The sequence below is a fragment of the Chrysemys picta genome, chromosome 2, assembly GCF_011386835.1.
Source record: "Chrysemys picta bellii isolate R12L10 chromosome 2, ASM1138683v2, whole genome shotgun sequence".
NCBI lineage: Eukaryota > Metazoa > Chordata > Testudines > Emydidae > Chrysemys > Chrysemys picta.
This window is the reverse complement of record NC_088792.1, coordinates 241,722,699-241,740,590: the sequence shown is the minus strand read 5'-3', so window position 1 is coordinate 241,740,590 and position 17,892 is coordinate 241,722,699. Positions and strand designations below refer to the sequence as shown.

Sequence of the window (17,892 nt, the reverse complement as noted above, 5' to 3'; positions counted from 1 at the left end):
TGCTGCCTGCTTACATTGCTGTGATACATTTGGGATAAATTAGTCCTTTCACTGGAGAACTAGCAGGACAAAAGACAATCACTGAAGAGGTTTCAGAGTAGCAGTAACCCCCTTAAAAGTTTTCCATCGCAAACTATTGCATCAAGCAAACTATTACTAAAAGACACATACAGATTTTCTGCATCTCCTCTTGTCATCATGGGACGATTCAGAAATACATAAAGAAAACTTAAAGAAATAAAGTGTTCACAAAACAGAGAGCAACATCACAGCATCAGAGGATTCTATTTTGGAGAGTTCCACATCTTAACTCAGCTCAGATTGCTTGCTATCTGTGAGAGATTAAGCCTCTAGAGAGCTCATGGATCTGCTATTTGGCAGGCAGACATTTTCTTCTATTTTATCAAAGAGTTGTGATAGTCAGGATAAATCACCACCACAAATCACTGAAAGTGTCTATTTTTCCACATGTTCTTCACTGTGTCAAAATCTTGTTGTGTTTTGCTTGAGGAATCTTGCATATGCCAAGGATTGAATAAGGAGTAGGTAGTTGGGCCTCCTTAGACTGTCTCCTACTTGGGCCATTGCGTAAATGAGCAAACCTCCATTGAAATCAGTAGAGCTATAGTGATTTACATCAGCTGAGAATCTGTCTCCTTACCTTTATAAACCCAAAATATAGGAGGGCAGGGAAAAAATCTAGATTTAGTTTCATTTTCTATGACCTTCTGATATTGTATTTATGCCTTATTTTCCAGGTTATATATGTTATTAGAAGAGCTCTTGTTTTTGCTTTACTTTAGACCAAACCATGAGTGCTAATAGTCCAAAGTATGGGGTCTAGGATGGGTGGCAAAACACTTCCAATATCCTGGGACCTGATTATTCCATCAGTTTTGCATATTCAGCTTCCATTAAAATCAGTGGTGTTGTGCATGCACAAATGCCAAAGAATCAGCATCCTGGATTATATATAGCTAGTCCTAGAAGGATCAGATTTTAATTGGTAAATGTCAATTTCACTATACACATAAACCAATGAAATGTATTTTTAATCAATAATAACTGAAACTTACACATAGACAAGGTAAGGAAAAAGCTGCTTGAGAACTGTTTGATTTAAGGTTAAAATTTTGATATATGATGTTGACAATTTATGTTTTAACTGTTATAAAGTTTTAACTTGTTGAATCTCTATGTCAATGGTTGTTAAATAATTATTTTCTTATCCACACAATTTCCTGCAAGTGTGAAAATGTAATTCAATAAAGATAAAAATGTTTAATAAGTATCAATATTATCTGTCAAAATTATACAAACATTGAATTCTGCCAAGCCTAAGTATAGTAATACCACTGGTATCAACAAATGGGTCACACCACCCAAACTCACCAACTGTAAGAAGTCTGTGAATAAACTGTCTTTTGAAGAAAAAGGGTTACTTCCAGGCATAGTAATTATCACCTTAGTTCAAGGATAAAATTTAAAGGTTAATTTGTAGCTAGCATTGGGCAAAGAAATGGAGGAATAATTAAATGAAAGTCAAGCAGTTTTCTTGAATCTATATGTATCATATATCCCGACCTCCTAAATATACCCCTTAAACTAACTGGTAACAACACTATCACGTTAAAGACTTTAAAAAAATCTTATCCTTCCTGTTAGAAGGAAGGGAGACAAAGGTAAAAAGTTAGAACAGTGGGAGCACATGCACAGGACTCTGCACAATTTAAGGTATTTATACCTATGTAACTTGCCTGACTTCGCACAGGATTTCTGTGCTATAGCAGTGATTTGAACCCAGGTCTGTCTCCCAAATCTGAGACTGTGTGTTACGATCAGTTCATATTTGTATTCATATTTTGTCACTGAACAGTAATGTTCCATTCTTCTGTTTCCTTAAGCTACTCTGTGTGAGAGAAACAGACCACATTGTAGAGCGCCAGTAAAAGGCCCGAATGTGACACACAAGTGTCAGAGCCGGGTTAGTCTGGAACTGTAAAAAGCAACAAAGAATCCTGTGGCACCTTATAGACTATTGGAGCATAAGCTTTCACGTCTGAGGAAGTGGGTATTCACCCACAAAAGCTTATGCTCCAATACGTCTGTTAGTCTATAAGGTGCCACAGGACTATCGCTTTTTAAGGATATACAGTGGCATCATACTTTTGCCTCTCTCCTCCCCTACCCACACTGGAAGCAACAAGAAAGCTGAGAAGACAAAGACTTCAAATGAAGAGACTGGTCCAGGTTTAAGAGAGAAACCTATACACCTCTACCTCAATATAATGCTGTTCTCGGGAGCCAAAAAAAATCTTACTGCATTATAGATGAAACCGCGTTATATCGAACTTGCTTCGATCCACCGGAGTGCGCAGCCCCGCCCCCCCCCCAGAGCACTGCTTTATCGCATTATATCCGAATTTGTGTTATATCGGGTCACGTTATATCGGGGTAGAGGTGTATTATGAACTGTAACATCCAGTGGGGTGAGAAAATTGTTTGATCTAAATACTACCTAGTGTAATAAGGCTTAAGATTTAGATTGTGAGCTTATCTTTTATTTTCTTTCATAACTATCTGACCTTTTATGCCTACCACTTATAATCACTTAAAATCTATCCTTCTGTAGTTAATAAGCCTGTTTTATATTTATCTAAAACAGTGTGTTGTGATTGATGTGCTTGGGAAACCTCAGCTCAGTTTACAAAGGTTTGTGTGTGTCCTCCCCACACTGAGAGGGGGTGGACTGGGTAATAAACTTACACTGATTAGGCTTCTGAGCAGGGCAAGATGGTACAGCTCTGGAGGTTCAAGGCTGTGAAGCTGGGGAGAATTGTCTGGTGCCTTTCTCTGTGATTCACAAGTAGCTCAGGGAGCATTCACTCAATCTAGCTGGATGTGGGGCTCCAAATGCTGTTGTGCTGAGTGATAACAGCAGCTGGAGTGGTTTGCTGCTTGTCACTAGCAAAGCATTGAGAGAGACAGTCCAGGCTGGAGAGTTAAGGGGGCATAGCAGTACCCCAGTTCCAGGTTGTATCCTGGGAATCCCATCACACCCGTCTATAACTTTAATTCTCTACTTCAGTCCTTAACACAGGATTTAAGTGGAGCATTATCAATCCAAAGGGATGTACAAAAGTCCTTTCACTGGGATAAGTTTCACCATATGTAAATTTCAGCGTTTTAATTTGATCAGTTATTCAGTATTATAGCTTACCTGCTACAAAGCAAATCCCAGGTAAATATATGAACCTGTAAGACATTAACTTTCTTTTGTTTTTGAACACAATACAGTACTTTGATTCCCATGTACAAATCTCCAACTACAAATTCTACATATAAGTATGTTCAGGCAAGTATTAAAGCCTTTTTTATTGGCTAGAGCCCAAAAGACATTCAGGTTCACTATGCTATACGAATACAGTATAATTAAGCCGTCATAATGCTTCTATTAAACAATTAAATATAGTATCAAAAACAGTATTAACAAATTGGGTGCATCTTGTCTCTTCATAACCAATTTATTCAAATAGGCTTTAGAATCATGCTTTAGTTTTCTTTTATCCAGTATGAATGGGTCTTACTTCCCATCATTAGATGGATTAACATCATTTGATATTTCAGCTAGTAAACCACAGAGACATTTTTCTATGACCCTACTTCTATTGCCATCTGTGAACTCAAAAGTCTTGCATCAACACAAACTTCTTTCCCATACCGGCATTAAGGATCTGATCCAAATCCCATTAGAGTCAATGACGTCTTCGAACTTCAATGGGTTTTTGATTCAGGCCATTACTACAGTATGTTCACAGAAAATATGTAAATAACTTACACTTAAGCTGAAAAATTGTAGTGAGTAGCGAGAGCACAAACACACACGATGCATCACAAGATGTATTTTGCTTCTCAAGGAACAAATCCTGCCTGTTCCTCTACGCATGTGAACAAGTCATGGTGTTGGAACTGATGCATTTCTGCTGAACAGAGGGGGCAGGCTCTCACAGGTATCAGTCAGTAAGGTGTGAGGGAACAAAGGAGAAAGAGAGGAAGTGGTATGGATCTGTTGCTATGTAGATCCTCAGGTTCTATAAACCACACTAAGGGAGCACATTAGGGCTCCGGAGATAATTGCAACCCTAAGGATGCAGTGGCAATTACTGAGCAGTTGGCTGCTCCACATCCTGAGAAGTAGATATTATTTAAGCACCTATGTCCTGGCCACACCCTGTCTCCACCCTTAATTATATCCCCTCCTTCCACTACTCTGTAGTGCTGATCTCACTTTGAGCACAAAGTTTTGCTGCCGCTGCTAAATACTGTGCACATCCCTCTGCATAATCCAGAAGCCTCAGCACATTCTGAAACCGAAGAGCACTGCCATTTTTGCTTTCCATACTTCTTTTAAAAGTGCTCATTACGGATATGATTCTGGCCTTGCACTCATTACGCTGTATACTGGCTCATGGTTTATGCCATGCACAGGGCCGGCTCCAGCATTTCTGCTGCCCCAAGCAAAAAAAAAAAAAAAAAAGCCGCGATCGGCGGCGGCAGTTTAGTGGTAGGTCCTTCGCTCCTAGAGGGAGTGAGGGACCTGCCGCCCTCGAATTGCCACAGGTGCCGCCCCTCTCCCTTGGCCGCCCCAAGCACCTGCTTGTTAAGCTGGTGCCTGGAGCCAGCCCTGGCCATGCAGTGCTTTTCCATCTACTTTATTTGTGAGTGTGAGTCATTCTAATCCCGTTCTAATCTGTTGATATGTACTGTATAGACCCCATATAATTCTGTGAAGATCACATGGTACAGGGGGTCTGCCTGTCTCTTTGCAGGACTAAACTCGCACATTGCACTTGTGTAACTAGAAAACAGTTTCTGCAAATATAATTTAATTTTCTTGTTTTTTAAATACTGGAGTCAGCCTTATACTGTGTAATTTAATAAACAAATACTGTGTACAATTCTATTTATTCTAAAGTCTGCATGGGACAGAACATAATACAGCTGATTTGTATAAGAAAAAAGTATCATCGCTATAGAAAACTCCCCTCCCGCCCCCATTTTACAATCTGAATTGCTTTACCCAGATCAATGAAATATTAGGATTTACATCAAAGCCACAGAGAGGTTTTGCAATATTTTACAAAGCTAAGGGGTTTAATAAGACAATCTGCATTAAAACCTTGAGAATTCTACTTAATTAATTAATGTAATTAATAAAGTTTTATGCAGACTTTTAGGCAGTACATGCACTCAGTTTAATTTAATATATAGATAAGGTTGCCATTCTGCAAATTCCTAACACAAATAATGTCAGAAAGGCAAAACCTGTTGTAATATTTACTTTTCCTCCATTTTGGCCAATCTGGAATTACTAAAATGCCTATACAGTCCTTGGCCCTAGCCTGGGGAGCCTACTCCAGGAGAAGAATAACTTCCATATTAAAGGTTTGATGTAACAGAATTACAATTACACCATTAAATTAAATATTTTATATGATAAGTGATTATTAAAATAGCTAGTTAATTTTAATAATAATCAACATATCATACTGTAAATGCAGTTAGTATATGAAATGGATACCAATAAGTAGAAATACTTGTATGTATTATTGAAGTAAGTGTTTTACAGTTTAATATAAAGAGCAGACAAGTTTAATTCTAAATATCTGGTATTGATATCTTTATTCAGGGCCTTAATTTAGAATATAAAATTTAAAATTAAGTAAACTCAGAACCCAAACCTACCACCCATTAAGGTCAGTGAGGCTTTGGCTACTCAATGAAAGCAGGATTGGGCTTCCCAGAAGCACATATAACATGAAAAAAGTTGATTTGCATTGTACACGCTGTTATAAATATTTACATTAGAACACTACAAGCCGGGAATCTAAAAAGTTAGAGCTCACTTGAAGCTCTAACGATCTCTTAGCTCTGTCTTTCATACGTGTATATTAAACCATACTTTCATTTAAATGTTTACATAGGAGACTTAAAAAAAAGTCATACTTTTTTGTAGTCTTACATTTAGTCTTTGCTGATTGTAGTGACCCTTCAGAAGCTTGTAAAAGAGGAATCTTTCTGCAGTGCATCCTCCCCAGCAGGAGGGGATTTTTTTTTTTATTAGTGCATGTTCGATATATACATATAAAATTACCTTTTGTTACATGATTTCCAGTATTACTTGTATTTTAATATAAAGTGTATTATATATTCCCTACAAGATTAATGTATGAAACCATATTGTGGTTGATGATTGCAGCAGAACCCCTCAATGGAATTAATTAAGGGATAATCTCCATTGCTTTGAAGTATTCAGACCAATAAATAGCTGCTGAGATTAATAGTTTAAGTAAAGCTAAAGTGTTTAATGAATTTCAAACCCTATTTATTACACATACATTACAAAGCAAGAGAGATTATATTTACACAACAAACCAGAACATGAAAAAGAAAAACAGGGAAAACAATTTGTTTCCCTGGTGAGCATCTGAAAGTGCTGCCTCTTTGTTTGACATTTCTGTGGCACACACATGAACTTGGCTAACATGAATAACCAAGCAGGGATAAAGCTAAAAATGTGTGTGAACTGTTCTGATTGTGGGTTTAAAAATAATACAAGAGTCCAAGGTAATTGTTTAAGTGGAAATGGAGTGTTGTGGATGGACAAATATATATGATTCACATTTTCAAAAGCAGATATGTTGGCAAAACCTCATGTTTTCATGCTCAATTCAGCATTTACAAGTACAAATCACAGAGCTGAAAGCCTTACTGGATGTTTAAGAATGCCTGACTTGAGAGTGGCTACGAGCGTAGGGTCCTGTGGGTCAAATCACCCCTGTCTCTTCACTGCACCACTTAAATTGGCTTAATTGGAATTTAAGTGATGTATAGGTCTTGTGCTGACCCTTGTGGGAGTAACAGGCACATGTGCGCATGCAGACTCAGCCACTGTGCTCTGCTTTGAAAGTTTGTCCACCTGACAATTAGAGTTTCAGTACCATCTCAAGAAGATGGACAATTCTTCTGTGGCTGAGATTCTTTTGTAAAATTCCATTAAACTCACTGAAGCTAATTTGTTCGGATTTAGAATATATGAATCCAAGACTGTTTTTAGGTGTCACAACACACGCCTGGCTCCTGCATTCCTAGGGTTGCCAGGTGTCCGTTTTTTGACTGGAACACCCAGTCGAAAAGGGACCCTGGCAGCTCCAGTTGGCACCACTGACTAGGCCATTAAAAGTCTGGTTGGTGGCGCAGCGGAGGGCCAGGGCTAAGGCAGGCTCCCTACCTGCCCTAGTGCCAGGTAGCCCTGGAAGCAGCCAAGTCTCTGAGGCCCCTAAGCCCTGGGTTAGCCAAGGCCTGGGAGGCTCCATGCACTGCCCCCACCCCAGTGCCGGTTCCACAGCTCCCATTAGCCAGGAACCACGACCAATGGGAGCTGTAGGGGGGGCGGCACCTGCAGGTGTGAAGGCAGTGCACAGAGCATCCCTGGCCGCCCATGGCCTAGAGGCCACAGGGACCTGGTGGCCACTTCCTCGGAGCCGCACCCCCCCCCGGCATTCCAACCCCTTGCCCCAGGCCAGAGTCCCCTCCTGTGCCCCAAACCCTTCATCGCTGGTCCCACACCCAGCCGGAGCCCTTAGCCTCCCGCCCGCATCCCAACCCCCTGGCCTGGCCCAGCCCAGCCCACAGCCCCCTCCTGTACCCCAAACCCCTCATCCCCAGACCCATCCCAGGCTGGGCCCTCACCCCCCCTGCACCCCAACCCCCTGCCCCAGCCCCAAATCCTCTCACACCCCAAACCCCTCATCCCCAGCCCCATCCCAGAGCCCAAACCCCCTCCCGCACCCCAACTCCCTGCCCCAGCCAGGTGAAAGTGAGTGAGGGTGGGGAAAAGTGAGTGATGGAGGGAGGGGGTTGGAGTGAGCAGGGGTGGGGCCTCGGAGAAGGGGTGGGGCATGGGGTGGGGCAGGGGTATTCGGTTTTGTGTGATTAGAAAGTTGGCAACCCTACTTACACACCCAACACTCCCCTATGCTAAAAATTAGGTAATCTATTAAATGGTCACTGCAAGCACTTATTTTAACTCTTCTATTCATTGTATTCTTTTGAAAAGCAGACCAAGCATAAAATCTCCTACCAACTTCCATCTCCAGATGAAAGGGGATTTTTTTCCATTTGATTTTTCTTACAATTTGATTTTGATGACGTTTGAAATTAATGGCAGAGATTTACTTCCTTGTTTGTGCCCCTTTATCATTGATATCTCAGCTTTTAGAAAATGGCTTAAGTGACAAGTGAGGACAGAAAGAACAGGAGTACTTGTGGCACCTTAGAGACTAACAAATTTATTAGAGCATAAGCTTTCGTGGACTACAGCCCACTTTCAGAAGAACAAATATATTCAAGAGCATCAAAAAAAAAAAAAAGGAAGTTTATCACTGCCTCTACTGTAGCATCTGGTCTGGCTTCATGTCTGGTCTGCCTAATGAACCTGCTTCATGGCTTTCTCAGACACTCTTCTCGGTCTCTCCCCGCCCATCCATCTGTGTGTGAGAGTGAGGGGTAAAGTCTGACAGGATGTGTGGCCACTTTACGGTTTCTGCTGAGCTTCTCTCTTTATAGAACAATATGAATTCACTGTTCTGGTGAAAAGAAACTATTTGAAATACAAAGGGTCTGATTCTCCTCTCATTTATACCAGTAAAATAAATCAATAAGTTGACTTCAATAAGTTACACTGGTGTTACTGAGAGAAGAATTAACTCCAAAAACCCAGATCCACAAAAAGACTTGGTTGCCTAAGTCCAAAATTTAAGCACCACGGAGATCCTCAAAATCCCTGCTCAGCTTCTGGCTAACCCCGTAGGTGCCTAAAATCCCTCAGTGCCTAAATTTTCACCATACAAGTCCCTTAGGTGCCTAAGTTTCTGACCCTGGACATGCACACAACACCTCACTTTAGGCATCTGGACACCAATTTCATGCCTAAGCCCCAACAGAATCCTCAAACCAGGTGGAGATAGGCATTGTCCCACCCATCTCGCTGCAGGGTCCAATCAGGTAGACATGCTTTAAGCTGAGCATCCCAATGCCCAAGTCCCTTTGCGGATATAAGCCAAAGTTACTAGAATGGCTTCAACCTGAGTGGGCTACTGCTCAGTCAAAATGATGGCTGAATTTACCTAAATACTGTAAAATCTGTGTTATCTGGCACTTTACCAACCGGAAAGCTCTAGAAACTGGCATTTCTGATATCCGTTAAAAGTCCGGTTGGCGCAGGGCCGGCAGGTTCCCTACCTGGCTCCGCATGGCTCTCCGGAATGGGTGACATAACCCTGCTGCTCCTACAGGGAGGAACAGCTATTGGGGCTCATGCACTGCCCCCCACCCCAAACGCTGGCTCCACAACTGCCAATGGGAGCTGCGGGGACAGGATCTGCGGGCAGAGGCAGCATGCAGAGCCGCTTGGCTGCGCCTCTCCCTAGGAGCAGCAGGGACATGTCACCGCTTGCGGGAGCCGCCCAAGGTGGGCGCCACCTGGATCCAGCACCCTGAAACCCTTCCCGCACCCCAACTCCCTGCCCCCTCCCACTCCCAAACACCCTCCCAGAGTCCAGCCCCACATCCGTTCCTGTGCCCCAACCTCCCGCACCCAGACTCCCTCTCTCCATTGGTAAGTATAACTCTTAGTTAACCAGAATTTTTGAGTAGCCGACACCCCCCATTCTCCCAACCAGGGCCGGCTCTAGCTTTTTTGCTGCCCCAAGTGGCCGAGGGGGAAAAGAAAAAGACAAAAAGAAAAACCCGACTGAGCTGCCGCCAAAGTGCCGCCGAAGACTGAAGCGGAGCAACTGAGCTGCCGCTGAAGAGGAAGAAAGGGACTGAAGGACCTGCCGCAGAATTGCCGCCACAGACCCAGACGTGCCGCCCCTTTCTATTGCCCACCTCAGGCACCTGCAGCTGGCCCTGCTCCCAACATGCCGGATAACAAAGCTTTTACTGTATCCTTTGAACTCCGAGCACCAACTTCAGAGGTGAATGTAGAGGCTTCCAGTTCAGTCCACACACAATTGCATGAGTAAATCACCTAATGCCTGCCACATGAAGTTACAATCCCTCAGATTCTCTTAGTCTCATACCTACTCACTAACCTTCATGATTTGTAAGACAGTCTCATGATTTTGGGGCCATTGACTCAATTGTTAACACTTAATACTCTGAAGTATGAAAGGAATAAATTAAAGTCAGTCATTTCCATTTTAAATTATACCTTACTCTGGCTTTTTCCACAAAAGCATCAGATAAATTGGCACTCACTTAGGGATCATTCTTGTTGGGTGTTGAGCACCCTCGGCTTCACTGGCTTTTTAACACTTCACAGGATTGGGGCGTTTATGCTTACTAATATCCCATTAGATTCTCTTACTGTCACTTCACATATATCCACTGGCCAATGTGTAATTTACACCATCTCACACTTCAGCTCTGAATTTCATCCCCAGCAGTAACTCATTGCTTTGTAAGACATTTTTGGATAGCTAAGTTGAAGTATTTAAGGTACTATATAGTACCACATTCCTTCTATAAGCAGAGGTATTTTATTTTAAATTATCCTTTAAGGCTGTGTATGTAAGCGATATCATTTGAACCAAGACTCCAAGATGTCCATGTGACTGATATCAAAACAGTCCTAATCCATTTCTAATGTCTGATCAATAGATAGTAAATTTTTGGTGCTAGAACAGCTCTGTATAGTTTACTATAAAATTATCAACATACTTTATATTTATTACAGTGTTAATATGGGACAGGACATGGCTGCGAAGTTCCCATTATTATAATACACCTCACTTGCATGTGCAATTGTGAGATGCTGGTGAACTTGGTAGCCAGGTGTGACAGCGGGACTCTGCTTTAATGCAGCATTTCTATCGGAAGTCCCAATGCCCAACCCTATGTTGTGCAGTGTTTCAGAGACAACTCAGATTCATTCTAGTTTTATTATTTGTTTAAAAAGAACCTTTATCTTGTCTTAACTAAAGCCCACACTTGAAAAAGCCCAATTGTCTGTAAGGAGCTATTAAAGATGGCAGCTAGAAGAGACTATACAGGAGGAGAAAGAACTGAACAGTCAAAATAAAATTCCACAAGATGAACTTGCTGCCTGAGGGCCCGTTCCAGTTAAAATTTAACAGGTCTCCCGGTGGGCACCACAGCCAGATGGCCACGTAAGCAAGCAGCACATGGGTTGACCTATTCATAGGGAGTTAATGACAGGGAAAAATAAATCCATTCCACATTTGGGATTTGTGTGACTGAAGACAGGGAGATCATGAGGCAGCACACATCACTACAGACAGATTCTCAGATCCCTCATTTCCATCCCTCTAGACGACGTATACACAATTTAGTACAGCTTCACAGAGCCTGCACTATATCTGACTCCAGTGGAAGACAGGAGTCAACCAAGGATCCTCGCAAACACAAACCTTCATGTGAGTTGTTGATACGCTCCTATCCCAAATATGGTAGCAAGGCCCTGACTGCAATTGCTCATTTGGAGGTCTCTCTTCTCCTTCACTGTTGTGGGATTCTCCCTTTTCCCATAATTCACCTTCAACCTATTGCCTCTTCTACTTCTCTGACAGCTTCATAGGCTATTATATATAGTAAACAACTTACTTTAGCAATTAGATGAGATGAAGTTGCAGGCGCTGCTCCAAGAGTGGAAAAAAATTATATGATTTTATAAAAAAATTGATTTTTGTATTTAAATAGAATTTTCTTTTCTAATTACATTAAATAAAGTGTTTTTTTTTAAAATAAACCTATTTATAATTTGAAATTGTCAACTCATGTTAAGGCCTACAATTATTATAATCTTTAAAATCATTTAAATTAAATACAATGTTTGCTGCCAAATTTTAATGAAAATTAAAGCACTGAACTGGTAGAAGTCACTGGCTTAGCGCCTGCAGACAGAGTTTGTTGAAGTGCAGAACCCAGCTTTTGACAGCGGTAGCCTCTTCTGTAGGGGCAGAAAGAATATTTTCTTCATTTCTGTTTAGCTAGTTCAGTTCAATGACTTACTGGTTCAAAGTTAAGAAACCAACAGGGAGGTGAAAAAGCAGGAAAGCTTGTTTTTCCTCTTCCAATCTATGAATAAAAACTGTTTGTGAGAGACTGAGATCTACTAGCTCTATAACCTTGAGGAACATGGTGACCAGAAACAATCAGCTCAGTTCACGAACTACAGATAACACTTCTTTGTTTAATAAGTCATTTTCAAAAGCAAAAGATATTTTGGTAAACATTTTTCTTCTGTATCCAGTACATTTAAGGTAATATTATTAAGTAATACACAAATAAAATGCTGTTTTTGTGCATTTTTAATTGAACTTGAATTTCCATCCAAATTGAGTTTGATACAAATCACCAGTAAGAAATTAACCTAGTACATAAGAAATGCATCATTCACCATTTTCTAGCACAAAATGTAATAATTAAAAATCGGAATAAATGTAAATTAAGCTATATAATTGCTTAAATAAATGTTTATAGATATAGTGTACCCTCTTGGTTAGGATAAAGAAGCACCAAAATTAGCGTCAAGACTGTATTTAATTCCTCTTTAGGAAAATAACTAAAAAGTATAAATACAAAACATCATTAAAATCAAAGATTTAAGTCAAAGGTTTCTTGTGTACTGATTTAAAATCACTTTAAATTAGGTCAATCCACCCTGCCTGCCCCAAAGTACTGAATTTTTATTGGGAGGCCTCATAAAGCTACAATGAAGTTTCTAAAGTTACCTACGAGCAGGAAGTATCTTTCCAAAATAATCCCCGCCAAAAAGCTCACAGAGGCAATTTCTCAACAGAGCTCCAATAGTCAGACAAATTTATAAAATAGTAATGGCAAAAATATACTTTAAATATGTTTTTGCATTATCTATTTTTTCAGCACTCTCATTTACATCCTACCTTACATTTAATACCTACGGCAAATTTCTGATAAGCACTGCAAATCTCTGCAGCATAAAATGCACTTATTCCATGCAAAACTATCTGTGGCCAATAAGAAAACAACAACGGTTTGCACTTTAAAAGCACCTTTCATCAGAAAATCTCCAAGGTACTGCATACTCACTTTTGCAAGATTATCTCCATTTTACAGATAGGGAAACCAAAGCCCAGACAGAATGTGTGAGTTATGCAAGGTCACACAGTGAGCCACTGGAAAAATGAGAAATAAACGTCAGGTCTCCTGAATTCCAGTCCCTTGCTCTAAGTACTAAACCATGCTAACATGGGAATTCTGTACACAGAATAAATGGAATGTGTGAAATAGAGACGATCAGTGCAAATCAGAGGAGAAATTTGCCCATCATATGTGAATCTGATTTCACTGGGGTGCTGATATGAAATACATCAAAGAGTGCTCACTGTCTCACAGAAATAAGGGCAGATGTGGTTGTTACCCAGAACAGCATACAATCTAAGGTACCAATCTTGCCTGTTGCTCCATGCAGTCAGATGCTTATTAAATTAATAAATTGATAAATTAAAGATATATGGTATAATCCCAATGTTTTCATATGGGGATAATAAATATAGACATTTAATTTTTAAATGGTCAGTTTTGTGTTTGGGAAATTAAAATATCTAAATAAGAAAATCATAAAGAAAATGACCTAAAACAGAACAGCAGCTTTTGAAAATTACAGGTGTGTTGTAAATTGGTATGCAAACTAAACCTCCTGGGCAAGATTATTCACAGGAAAACAAGGAAATACTGAATGGATCATAGTTTTAGAACGAGGAAGAACCCTACAGCAGGTCAGATTTGCATACTAATGATATAAAAAATTTGCTCAGGCTCAGGGGCTAATCTGTCTTCAGTCATAAGCAGGCATCTGTTTTAAAAGAGTCTAACCCCTTTTTTTAAGCTTTGACTGCTAGTATTGCAACAGCTAAGATATTTCAGTACTTCCATTGAATGTTTTTGGTTTCAGGGTTAGCAATTCAGCAATTGCTTTTTCCCATGCCTAAAGTAACTCATTTAGAAGTGATTTTCTTGTAAAAACAATTTCACTGTTTTTCACTTCCACTGCAGGAGGAAAAAAATACCTACAGGGTATGATTTGCAAAATCTATAATAATCTAACTAATTTATAGGAGCATAAAAACTTTCCCAAACCAGTAAACAGATGTTTATATGGACTTCTGACACTTAAAACTACAACTTTAAATATTTGAAAGTCATTAATTCCTACATTTTCAAAAATATTCACTAACTTGTGGCATTGTGATGCTTCCCAGAGCTAGAGTTGCCAACTTTCTAATAAAAAAAAAAAACGAACACCCCTGGCCCGCCCCTTCTCCGTGGCTCGCCTATGCCCCGCTCATTCCATCCCCCTCCTTCAGTCTCTCATTCTTCCCCACCCTCTCTCACTTTCACTGGGCTGGGGCAGGGGGTTGGGGTGTGGGAGGGGATATGGACTCTGGGCTGGGGATGCAGACTCTGGGGTGGGGCCAGGGATGAGAGGTTTGGAGTGCAGGAGGGGCAGGGTTGCGGGAAGGTATGAGGGCTCCGGGTGAGGTTGTGGGCTTGAAGCTGGGGCTAGGGATGAGGGTTTTGGGGTGTGGGAGAGGACTCCAGACAGGGGGCTGGGGTGCAGAAGGGGGTGCGGGTGGCACTTACTGCGGCTCTGAGGAAGTGGCCACCAGGTCCCCGCAGCCTCTATGTGCATGGGTGGGTAGGTGGCTGTGCGCGCTGCCTTTGTACCCACAGGTGCCTCCCCTTGCAGCTCCCATTGGCTGTAGTTTCCACAGAGCCTCCTAGTCCCTGGCTGCCCCAGTGCCTAGGGCCGCAGGGACCTGGCAGCCGCTTCGGGGATCCGTACAGAGTTAGGGCAGGCAGGGAGCCTGCCCCAGCCCCGGGCCCCCGCTGCGCCACCAAACAGAATTTTAACGGCTCGGTCGGCAGTGCCGATCTGAGCCCCCAGGGTTCCCTTTTGACCCGGTGTTCTGATCAAAAACTGGATGCCTGGCAACCCTACCCAGGACTACTTGGAGTTGTGAGGCACTGACTGCCACCACCATCTGCCCTTACAGTAAGTCTTGTCCACGCCTGCACTGGATCAGCTCCCTGAAAACATCAGCCTCTGTCTTCCAAGCCCCCGCAGGCCTCACTTTCTCTGTACAGATTATCAATAGACCCACACCAACCCCTCAAGTCTCCCATTCCACTGAACACTCACAGAGCTCTTAGATCAGCTATTCTCAAATGAATAGTACACACAAACTTGTAAGAGTCAACTTAGGATCACTACTTTGCTTAACACACAGCATTATTTTAGACATAGTGGAAAAAAATAATAAATGTATTATCAAATAACAGCTTCAACTAATTGAGAGTGAGAATATTGGAAACAAATGGTTACCTATAAAACAAAATCATTACACTTAACCAACAAGGCAGTCCCCAATATGGGATAGCTTACCCCAAGTTTTTTTCCCAGCATTTTCAGTCAGTTTGACTGAAACCCTTTCTCCAAAGATCAAGCCTGCTGGCACCTTGTCCTCACACCTTGAAGGAATATCTGGGTGTTCTTCTGTACCCCAGATATAGTTTCAAACTTTCACTGTCTTACTCCTTAACAGGATAACTGCTGCTGTTTTTCCCCCTTTTCTTCTCCAGCCCCCCAAAACTACTGACTAGCATTTGCTCAGGCTTTAATGAACATTCATTGTGAACCATATAATACTCAATTTCTATATGGCCAGCCAGAATGAGATAAGCATCTCTTCCCTCCAGCCTGCCAGGAGTATGTGGATTATCTTTTGATGACCTGTCAACTCTCAGATCTAGAGATTTATAGTAGATATACATAAATTCTTCACATTTTCTGTACATACATCTCACAATGATTATGACAACCAATGTGATACAGGCTTTCAATAGAGACCTTACGTGACATTCTTTTGGTGAAACTATAGGATCCCTGTATCCCTACGTACACTTGTGCCCTCTGGCAGTTGGCATCAAGAGGTCCTTGGGTTACAGTTGTCTCAGTTTTTGGATGCCTAACTTGATAGACCTAAGTCTTAAACTGGGGACTCAAAAATGGAAATCCCCAAACCTTTGAGGCCACAATTGAAAACCTGCACTCAAACCCATAAGAAAAAAAATATGTTGACATATTTTAAAAAAGTGTAAGATCAGAAGCTCAAGCACTGATTACTTTTCCCGATCATTTTTACTATGTGCTATATGGAACTAAGTTCTACAAGAATGCATTACTGCTGTCATGTGTTCCCTTTCTAGAGCTCAGCATAGAGGCTCTGTAAAAATGCAAGTAATCCCTTCTAAGATACAGCACACAGGCCTTTTCACTACTTTTACTTAGAATATAAATTACCAAATCACACACAAGATCCACCAGAAACATAGTTTTGGTCAATTGCTATCAGTTGCAGCTGAATCCTGCATGCTTTACTCAACATCACAGTCAGTGACCAAACAAAGTCTAAGTAAAACAGTCCTTGCACAAGAAATCATAAGGGGGTTGGTGGAAAACAAATACTCTCCCTGGCTATAGAAAAGCAGTGCAGTTGCACCAAACCTACTGCAATCCCATAGGCTGTATGTAATAGTAGCTGTTGTTCTTACTATCCTACTAAGTGGGATTTTTTTTAGCAAGTGGAAACAGGCTAATCATGATCCCATACCACTTATCCCCTAACCAACCCCCAAACCACTATGCAAAAGTGATTCATGGCTGAAAATTCCTCTGTGCAACTTGCCCTCTGTCCTCACATAGCAGTTTCACATCTGCATTTAAGATATTTTGGTCCTCCATCAAGACTCCTTTTATAGTTAATGGGAGTTTTGCTTGAATAAGGACTTGAGGTTAAAGCCCTTATCCTGTACTGAAATATAAACTGTATTATGATTGTGTTCATCATTACTTTAAGTAATTGCAACAGTAATAATGCTATGATTCAGAGAAGCACATCTATAAGCAATTATATATTATATTACAATATTAAAATGTCAATTAATTCTGCACAGTGGGCCAAACACTCCCTCTTTGTGCAAAACCAAGCAGTGCAATAAAGCAGTGGAGGCTGCTAGCAGTCCATGGGTTTGAGGGGAGGATCCCATCTAAGGAGCTCTGCAGAGAAGCCATACATAATGACTATGGACTTTGGCTTTTCACAAGGAATAATAATTTGGCCAATGGTTCTATCATTGCATGGAGCCTATGAAAGCAGGATCAGAGAGAAAGCAGCTTCATTGAGGAAGATCACAGTTAACTACTCTAGGCAAAATCCTGGGCAATTGAAGTTAATGGGAGTTTTGCCACTGATTTCACCCTCTCTCAAATTTTAATATTACTGCCTCTGCAAAACATCTTCTTAAAACTGTGAATAAATATTCACTTACATTAGAGATTGGCCCCGATCCTCCCATGCATCCCAGCTGCTTTGTACTCTACCACCATCACAAAACAGCCCCTCAAACCAAAGTACCAGGTTTAATTCACTGCAGTGTAGCAAGACCCTGCAAAACTGGCAAAGGAGATGCTACATCAATCTCCCTCCTTACAGCTAGCACCAGAACTGTGGCCAGAGGAAATGGGATGTGACACAGACTTCCCAGCACACCTGCAATCTCTGAATGTGGTAACAGCCCTTGGCAATTGGGAGCTGGTGTAATTTCTTGCAGTCTTTAGCACACAGCTGGTTCATCTTCAGGGAGTACAAAGGTAGCCACCTTTACAACAAAATATACACTGTCTGTATACTCCTCAGCAACAGCCAAAGAGCCATTGAGTTATTTCCTTATCCAAAGAATCATGTTTTCTCATATATTACCTGA

At 41.2% G+C, this 17,892-nt stretch overlaps 1 protein-coding gene across 25 annotated transcripts in view; it reads right to left on the bottom strand.

Annotated features, from left to right (window-relative positions):
- Window positions 1-17,892, bottom strand: part of RALYL (RALY RNA binding protein like) — a 598,747-nt gene that overhangs the window by 545,054 nt on the left and 35,801 nt on the right. For 2 of the 25 annotated variants that reach the window (XM_065585834.1, XM_065585822.1), the window contains exon 3: window positions 13,156-13,241. The exons of 22 other annotated variants lie outside the window; for them this stretch is intronic. The gene's annotated coding sequence lies outside the window, so the exon portion shown is untranslated. Of the gene's footprint in view, window positions 1-13,155; window positions 13,242-17,457; window positions 17,712-17,892 lie in introns of those variants that run through there. One more of the 25 variants, XM_065585825.1, reaches the window with a different exon arrangement.